The 10,000-nt window shown below is 55.7% G+C and overlaps 1 protein-coding gene across 1 annotated transcript in view; it reads right to left on the bottom strand.

Moving 5' to 3' along the window:
* LOC144952875 (C-Maf-inducing protein-like) overlaps window positions 1-10,000 on the bottom strand; it is a 73,719-nt gene that overhangs the window by 16,369 nt on the left and 47,350 nt on the right. The gene's annotated exons all lie outside the window — the stretch shown is intronic.

Below are 10,000 nucleotides of genomic sequence, written 5' to 3'. Positions count from 1 at the left end.
TCAGATCAAGTGGGGGGGGGGAGGGTAGGGGGTAGGGGGTAGGGGGTAGGGGGTAGGGGGCGGGCTGAACGTGAGTGAGTGAGTGAGAGTGAGTGGGTGGGTGAGTGTGTGAGTGAGAGTGTGTGTGTGAGTGAGAGAGTGGGTGGGTGAGTGGGTGAGTGGGTGTGTGTGAGTGTGTGTGAGTGTGTGTAAGTGTGTGAGAGTGTGTGAGTGTGTGAGAGTGTGTGAGAGTGTGAGTGTGTGTGAGTGTGTGTGAGTGAGAGTGTGAGTGTGTGAGAGTGTGTGAGTGTGTGTGAGTGTGTGTGAGTGTGTGAGAGTGTGTGAGAGTTTGAGTGTGTGAGTGTGTGTGAGTGTGAGAGTGTGTGAGAGTGTGAGTGTGTGGGTGTGTGAGAGTGTGTGAGAGTGTGTGAGTGTGTGAGAGTGTGTGAGAGTGTGTGTGAGTGTGTGTGAGTGAGAGTGTGAGTGTGTGAGAGTGTGTGAGTGTGTGAGTGTGTGTGAGTGTGTGTGAGTGTGTGAGAGTGTGTGAGAGTGTGAGTGTGTGAGTGTGTGTGTGAGAGTGTGAGTGTGTGAGTGTGTGAGAGTGTGTGAGAGTGTGTGAGTGAGAGTGTGAGAGTGTGTGAGTGTGTGAGAGTGTGTGAGAGTGTGTGAGTGAGAGTGTGAGTGTGTGTGAGTGTGTGTGAGTGTGTGAGAGTGTGTGAGAGTGTGAGTGTGTGAGTGTGTGTGAGTGTGAGAGTGTGAGAGTGTGTGAGTGTGAGTGAGTGAGAGTGAGTGAGAGTGAGTGAGTGAGTGGGTGAGTGTGAGAGTGAGTGAGAGTGTGTGAGTGAGAGTGTGTGAGTGAGAGTGAGTGAGTGAGTGAGTGGGTGAGTGTGTGAGTGAGTGAGTGTGTGAGTGAGTGTGTGTGAGTGAGAGTGTGTGAGTGTGTGAGTGTGTGAGAGAATGGGTGGGTGAGTGAGTGAGTGAGAGAGTGTGAGAGAGTGAGTGAGAGAGTGAGTGGGTGTGTGAGTGAGTGTGAGTGAGTGAGAGTGAGTGTGAGTGAGTGAGTGAGTGAGTGGGTGAGTGTGTGAGTGAGAGAGTGTGTGAGTGTGTGAGTGAGTGTGTGTGAGTGAGAGTGAGTGAGTGAGTGGGTGAGTGTGTGAGTGAGTGAGTGTGTGAGTGAGAGTGAGTGAGAGTGAGTGAGTGAGTGAATGGGTGGGTGAGTGAGTGAGTGAGAGAGTGTGAGTGAGTGAGTGAGAGAGTGAGTGGGTGTGTGAGTGAGTGTGAGTGAATGAGAGTGAGTGAGTGTGAGTGAGTGAGTGAGTGGGTGAGTGTGAGAGTGAGTGAGAGTGTGCGAGTGAGAGTGTGTGAGTGAGAGTGAGTGAGTGAGTGGGTGAGTGTGTGAGTGAGTGAGTGTGTGAGTGAGAGAGTGTGTGAGTGAGAGTGAGTGAGAGTGAGTGAGTGAGTGAATGGGTGGGTGAGTGAGTGAGTGAGAGAGTGTGAGAGAGTGAGTGAGTGAGAGAGTGAGTGGGTGTGTGAGTGAGAGTGTGTGAGTGAGAGTGAGTGAGTGGGTGAGTGTGTGAGTGAGTGTGAGTGAGTGAGAGTGAGTGAGTGAGTGTGAGTGAGTGAGTGAGTGAGTGGGTGAGTGTGAGAGTGAGTGAGAGTGTGCGAGTGAGAGTGTGTGAGTGAGTGGGTGAGTGTGTGAGTGAGTGAGTGTGTGAGTGAGTGTGAGTGAGTGAGAGTGAGTGAGTGGGTGAGTGTGTGAGTGAGTGGGTGAGTGTGTGAGTGAGTGTGTGAGTGAGTGTGTGTGAGTGAGAGTGAGTGAGAGTGAGTGAGTGAGTGGGTGAGTGTGTCTCTATCCACACGCATGGTGGCGGCAGCAGCAGCAGCAGTGGCCAAGTGTCCCCCACGTGGAGTTCCTGATGCTGCTGCTGCTGCTGTTACCACCACAACCACAACCCCTACCCCCATGACCACCACCACTACCACCACCACCACCACGACCACAACCCCTACCCCCATGACCACCACCACTACCACCACCACCACCACTACCACGACCACCACCACCACTACCACCACGACCACCACGACAACCACTGCCTACGACCACCCAAACGACCAACACCACCACAATGACCACGACTATCACCACCACCACCACCACCATCACAATCACCATCACAATCACCATCAAAATCACCATCACAATCACCATCAAAATCACCATCACAATCACCATCAAAATCACCATCACAATCACCATCACAATCACCATCACAATCACCATCACAATCACCACCCACCGTCAGCACCACCACCACCTCCACCAAATTGTTGACGACAATCACTGCCACCACCACCACCACCAAATTGACCACGACAATCACCGCCACCACCACCACCACCACCAAATTGACCACCACCGCCACCACCAAATTGACCACCACCAACAAATTGTTGATGACAATCACCGCCACCACCACCGCCAAATTGACCAGGGTACAGGTACGGGTACCCGTTTGCGACCCTGGTGCGGCCGGGTACGGGTAGGCCGTGAGTCACTGGTGAGTCACCGTTTGTCACTCATTTCCCAACGTCTTGTCTCTTCTCACAATTCAAGTTCCTAGAATCAACCCACCCGCGCCTGCAACGTGGCTTCATCCCAGAGGTCGCAATCGGGTACCCGTACCCGTACCCTACCCGATACCCGGCCGGGTACGGGTAGGGTACGGGTACGGCCGGGTACGGGTAAGGAATCAAAATCCGTCTGCGACCTCAAGCGAACGCTGCCCCGAGGGGAGAGAGAGAGAGAGCGGCGATCATTGGCCACGGCACTTGCTCCTGCAGCCTTCAACAGGCTGCAGGAGCAAGTGCTGTTATCGAGTGGCCCCTGGTCAGGCCAGTAGGAGGGGGTGGGGGGGGGGGGTAGGAGGGCCGCCAGGAACTCATTTGAGGCCGAGTCGACCTAGGGGAGGCCCAGGACCGGTACAAGATCATCGTCGCCGGCGTCGGCCGTGAGCGGGAATCGAATCCCGGGGGTCGCCGGGTTCGTAAGCGCTAACCGCTGCACCACCCCTCCCCTCCCCGCACACACAAAGACAAAGATCCCCCAGGTAGCCTCAAACAGACTGTAGGGGCAAGTGCTGTTAGCGAGCACCTATGAAGGCCGGCACGGCACACGAGGGGGTGGGTGGCCAAACACCACGCCCGGCCGCCTTTGTCTCCCCAGTGCTAGCGATGTTTACACACCGCACCAGGTACTCATTCGAGGCTGAGTCGACCTAGGGGAGGCCCAGGACCGGTTCAGATAATCGTCGCCGGTGTTGGCCGTGAGCGGGAATCGAACTCGGGTCGCCGTGTTCGTAGCGCAGGGCATCAACTGCTACACCACCGCACACACACAGGCACTCGCACGCACAGACACTCACACACACACGCACAGACACTCACACACACACTCACACAGACACACTCACACGCACACACATAAACTCACACACAGACACTCGCACACACAGACACTCGCACGCACAGGCACTCACACACACACACAGACACTCACACTCGCACGCACAGGCACTCACACACACAGACACACACTAACACACATACACACACTAACACACAGACACACACACTCACACACACACACAGACACACACACACGCACACACTCACTCACACACAGACACTCACACACACACTCACACAGACACACTCACACGCACACACATAAACTCACACAGACACACTCACACGCACACACATAAACTCACACACACACACGCACAGACACTCACACACACTCACACACTCACACACGCACACAGACACTCACACACACGCACAGACACTCACACACACGCACAGACACTCACACACACAGACACTCACACACACGCACAGACACTCACACACACGCACACACGCACACGCACAGACACACACGCACAAACACTCACACACACACAGACACTCACACACTCACACACACACTCACACACGCACGCACAGACACTCAAACACACTCACACATGCAGACACTCACACGCACGCACACCAACACACACACACACAGACACAGACACACACACTCGCACAGACACTCACGCACAGACACTCACACTCACTCACACACACAGACACTCACACACACACAGACACGCACCCACACCGACACACGCACACTCCCACAGACAGACACACACACTCGCACAGACACTCACGCACAGACACTCACACACACACTCAGACACTCACACACACAGACACTCACGCACACACACAGACACTCACACACGCACACACTCACACTCGCACACACACACTCACACACCTGTACACTGCATGTATATACAGAGTACACACAAAGGACACGGGCACAAAAGACCCATTGGCTCAGCCTCAGTCTGCCCGTATGAGCCCCGGAGCCAAACAACAGAACCCCGGGAATCAAGAGGCGCAGCGGGGAGAGGGGTTCCCTGGATCACACAATGACGAGAGGGACGACGCCACCAGGCAAGATGCCTCGCCTGGTACACAGGAGGTCGTGGGTTCGATCCCAGACCCTGACGACGCCTGCTTCTCTCTCTCTTATCATCTTCATCACGGTGGCTAGGAGATGTTGACTACCTCGCCTGGTACGCAGGAGGTCGTGAGTTCGATCTCACAGCAGCAGTTGCAGCAGTAGCAGCAACAACAGCTGTAGCAGCAGCAGCAGCAGAGGCAGTAACAGCAGCAGCAGCTGTAGTAGCATCAGCTGTAGCAGCTGTAGTAGCATCAGCTGTAGCAGCTGTAGTAGCATCAGCTGTAGCAGCAGTAGTAGCAGCAACAGCAGCAGCAGCTGTAGCAGCAGCAGCTGTAGCAGCAGCAGCAGCAGCTGTAGCAGCAGCAGCTGTAGCAGCAGCAGCTGTAGCAGCAGCAGCTGTAGCAGCAGCAGAGGTAGTAACAGCAGCAGCAGCAGCTGTAGCATCAGCAGCAGTAGCATCAGCAGCAGTAGCAGCAACAGCAGCAGCTGTAGCAGCAGCAGCAACAGCAGCAGCAGAGGCAGTAACAGCAGCAGCAGCAGCAGCAACAGCAACAGAGGCAGTAACAGCAGCAGCAGCAGCAGCAACAGCAACAGCTGTAGCAGCAGCAGCAGAGGCAGTAACAGCAGCAGCAGCAACAGCAACAGCAGTAGCAGCAGCAGCAGAGGCAGTAACAGCAGCAGCAGCAGCTGTAGCAGCAGCAGAGGCAGCAGCAGCAGCAGTAGCAGCAGCAGTAGCTGTAGCAGCAGCAGCAGAGGCAGTAACAGCAGCAGCTGTAGCAGCAGCAGCAGCTGTAGCAGCAGCAGCAGAGGCAGCAACAGCAGCAGCAGCAGAGGCAGTAACAGCAGCAGCAGCTGTAGCAGCAGCAGCAGAGGCAGTAACAGCAGCAGCTGTAGCAGCAGCAGCAGCAGCTGTAGCAGCAGCAGCAGCTGTAGCAGCAGCAGCAGCAGCAGAGGCAGTAACAGCAGCAGCAGCAGCAGTCCACAAGGCGCGCTAACTGCCTCCAACCATCGCGATGCTGGTGACAATGAAACGACGTCGCCTGCGTATTTGTCACCGTCAAAAGCGCGTCGCAGGCAAATCCGGACCGGCCACATTCAATTCCCCCGCCCGCCCCAACACCCACCACCACAACCACCACCACAACCACCACCACTACAACAGCCACCACCACCACCACCACGCCCTCGGCTCGTTTCTCCCACGAATGCGCCCGCCACCCCCACTCCACACTGCCGGGGCAAGGGTTGTCAGTGGGTAGCAGCAGCAGCAGGCAAGAGACCCACAGACTCACCACACAGAGACCCACAGACTCACCACACAGAGACCCACAGACTCACCACACAGAGACCCATAGACTCACCACACAGAGACCCACAGACTCACCACACAGAGACCCACAGACTCACCACACAGAGACCCACAGACTCACCACACAGAGACCCACAGACTCACACACAGAGACCCATAGACTCACCACACAGAGACCCACAGACTCACCACACAGAGACCCACAGACTCACACAGAGACCCATAGACTCACCACACAGAGACCCACAGACTCACCACACAGAGACCCACAGACTCACCACACAGAGACCCACAGACTCACCACACAGAGACCCACAGACTCACACACAGAGACCCATAGACTCACACAGAGACCCATAGACTCACCACACAGAGACCCACAGACTCACCACACAGAGACCCATAGACTCACACAGAGACCCATAGACTCATCACACAGAGACCCATAGACTCATCACACAGAGACCCATAGACTCACCACACAGAGACCCATAGACTCACCACACAGAGACCCATAGACTCACCACACAGAGACCCATAGACTCACTACACAGAGACCCATAGACTCATCACACAGAGACCCATAGACTGACTACACAGAGACCCATAGACTCACCACACAGAGACCCATAGACTCACTACACAGAGACCCATAGACTCATCACACAGAGACCCATAGACTCACCACACAGAGACCCATAGACTCATCACACAGAGACCCATAGACTCACTACACAGAGACCCATAGACTCATCACACAGAGACCCATAGACTCATCACACAGAGACCCATAGACTCACCACACAGAGACCCATAGACTCACCACACAGAGACCCATAGACTCACTACACAGAGACCCATAGACTCATCACACAGAGACCCATAGACTGACTACACAGAGACCCATAGACTCACCACACAGAGACCCATAGACTCACTACACAGAGACCCATAGACTCACCACACAGAGACCCATAGACTCACCACACAGAGACCCATAGACTCACTACACAGAGACCCATAGACTCATCACACAGAGACCCATAGACTCATCACACAGAGACCCATAGACTCATCACACAGAGACCCATAGACTGACTACACAGAGACCCATAGACTCAGCACACAGAGACCCATAGACTCACTACACAGAGACCCATAGACTGACTACACAGAGACCCATAGACTCACGCAGAGACCCATAGACTCACGCAGAGACCCATAGTTTATTGTCTTTCCCCAGCACACATACGCGCACACACACACGTATACACACGCACACACATACACACACACGTATACACACGCACACACATACACACACACACGCACACACATACACACACACACACGTATACACACGCACACACATACACACACACGTATACACACGTACACACACACACACGTATACACACACACACACATACATACACACATACACACACACGTACACACACGTACACACACACACGTATACACACGTACACACACGTACACACACACACGTATACACACGCACACACACACACACACGTATACACACACACACACACGTATACACACGCACGCACACACATACAAAGACAAAGACAAAGATCCCCCGTATAGCCTTAACAGACTGTAGGGGCAAGTGCTGTTAGCGAGCACCTATGAAGGCCGGAACGGTACACGAGGGGGTGGGTGGCCAGCACCACGCCCGACCGCCTTTGTCTCCCTAGTGGCGATGTTTACACACCGCACCAGGTACTCATTTGAGGCTGAGTCGACCTAGGGGAGGCCCAGGACCGGTTTAGATAATCGTCACAGGTGTTTGCCGTGAGCGGGAATCGAACCCGGGTCGCCAGGTCCGTAGTGCAGTGCGCTAACCATTGCGCCACCGCTCCCCACACATACACACACGCACACACATACACACACGTACACACACACACGCACACACATACACACACGTACACACACACACGCACACACACGTACACACACACACACACACGTACACACACACACACACACGTACACACACACACACACACGTACACACATACACACACGCACACACATACACACACGCACACACACACACGCACACACACACACACACACGTACACACACACACGCACACACATACACACACGTACACACACACGTATACACACGCACACACATACACACACACGTATACACACGCACACACATACACACACGTACACACACACGCACACACACGCACACGGTGGGCTACTTTCGGTACGAGGTTCTCACTCGGCCCCCACCAACAGAAGCAGACCCAGGGTCTGTCTCTGTGTGACGAGTCTATGGGTCTGTGTTCAAACCGCTGGCAGAAGAATCCGACGATCTGTAAAGCTCTTGTGTTGCCACAGATCTCCAGGAAGGGGCACGGGGGGTAAGGACCTTACAAACAACAAAGTCCCAAACAAGGTCAAGAAATCAAACGAACGCGGACAAATACGACACGAGGGCCTACCCATCACACCAGGCAAAGCCCCACTGAGGTGCTAACCTATTGCTCAGAAGCGACCCTGGCTCAGAGGTCGCAACCGGGTACCCGATACCCGTACCCTACCCGATACCCGGCTACCCGTACCCGGCCGGGTACGGGTACCCGTTTGCGACCTTGGTGCGGCCGGGTACGGGTACGGGTAGGCCGTGAGTCACTGGGTGAGTCACCGTCTGTCACTCATTTCCCAACGTCTTGTCTCTTCTCACAATTCAAGTTCCTAGAATCAACCCACCCGCGCCTGCAACGTGGCTTCATCCCAGAGGTCGCAATCGGGTACCCGATACTCGTACCCTACTCGTATCCGGCCGGGTACGAGTAGGGTACGGGTACGGCCGGGTACGGGTACCCGTTTGCGACCCTGGTACGGCCGGGTACGGGTACGGGTAAGGTCGTGAGTCACTGGTGAGTCACCGTTTGTCACTCATTTCCCAACGTCTTGTCTCTTCTCACAATTCAAGTGTGTGTGTGTGTGGGTGCCTGTGTGTGTGTGTGTGCCTGTGTGTGTGTGTGTCTGTGTGTGTGTGTCTGTGTGTGTGTATGGGTGTGTGTGCCTGTGTGTGTGTATGTGTGTGTATGGGTGTGTGTGTGTGTCTGTGTGTGTGTGTCTGTGTGTGTGTGTCTGTGTGTGTGTGTCTGTGTGTGTGTGTCTGTGTGTGTGTCTGTGTGTGTGCGTGTGTGTATGTGTCTGTGTGTGTGCGTGTGTGTGTGTCTGTGTGTGTGTCTGTGCGTGTGTCTGTGTGTGTGCGTGTGTGTCTGTGTGAGTGTGTGTGTGTGTGTGTCTGTGTGAGTGTGTGAGTGTGTGTGCGTGTGTGTGAGTGTGTGTGCGTGTGCGTGTGTGTGCGTGTGTCTGTGTGTGTCTGTGTGTGTGCGTGTGTGTGTGCCTGTGTGTGTGCCTGTGTGTGTGTGTGCGTGTGTGTGTGCCTGTGTGTGTGTATGTGCGTGTGTATGTGTGTGTCTGTGTGTGTGTGTCTGTGTGTGTGTGTGCGTGTGTGTGTGTGTGTGGTGTGTGTGTGTATGTGTGTGAGTGTATGTGTGGGGCGCTTCCCTCTCCGCTCCCCTTCTCCTTCTGAGAAGCCAGTCACAGTGACATGGGAAGGCCCTGCCGTGCTGGGGGGTGCTGGTGGTGGTGGCGGTGGTGGCGGTGGTGGCGGTGGTGGTGGTGGCGGCGGTGGTGGCGGTGGTGGTGGTGGCGGCGGCGGTGGCGGCGGTGGTGGCGGTGGTGGTGGTGGTGGTGGTGGCGGTGGTGGTGGTGGCGGTGGTGGTGGCGGCGGCGGTGGCGGTGGTGGTGGTGGTGGTGGTGGCGGCGGTGGTGGTGGCGGTGGGTGGTGGCGGTGGTGGTGGTGGTGGCGGCGGTGGTGGTGGTGGTGGTGGTGGTGGCGGCGGTGGTGGTGGTGGTGGCGGTGGCGGCGGTGGTGGTGGTGGCGGTGGGTGGTGGCGGTGGTGGTGGTGGTGGTAGTGGCGGTGGTGGTAGTAGCTGCAGGAAGAAAGTCTGCCACCAGATATCGGTCACAGCTGTCAGTGGTCGGGTGGTGGAGGTGTGGCCCCCCCCCTCAATCCCCCCACCTCACCCCCCCTCACCCCCCCCCCCCGCCCCCCACACTGAGCACGGTTCAAGCCGCCCGTCAATGCCACACGCAACTCGCCCGGCCGCCTTTGTCTCCC

Source organism: Lampetra fluviatilis, chromosome 70 (assembly GCF_964198595.1).
Source record: "Lampetra fluviatilis chromosome 70, kcLamFluv1.1, whole genome shotgun sequence".
NCBI classification, from domain to species: Eukaryota; Metazoa; Chordata; class Hyperoartia; order Petromyzontiformes; family Petromyzontidae; genus Lampetra; species Lampetra fluviatilis.
The sequence above is the reverse complement of the archived record's forward strand: the minus strand, read 5'-3'. Positions and strand labels throughout refer to the sequence as shown.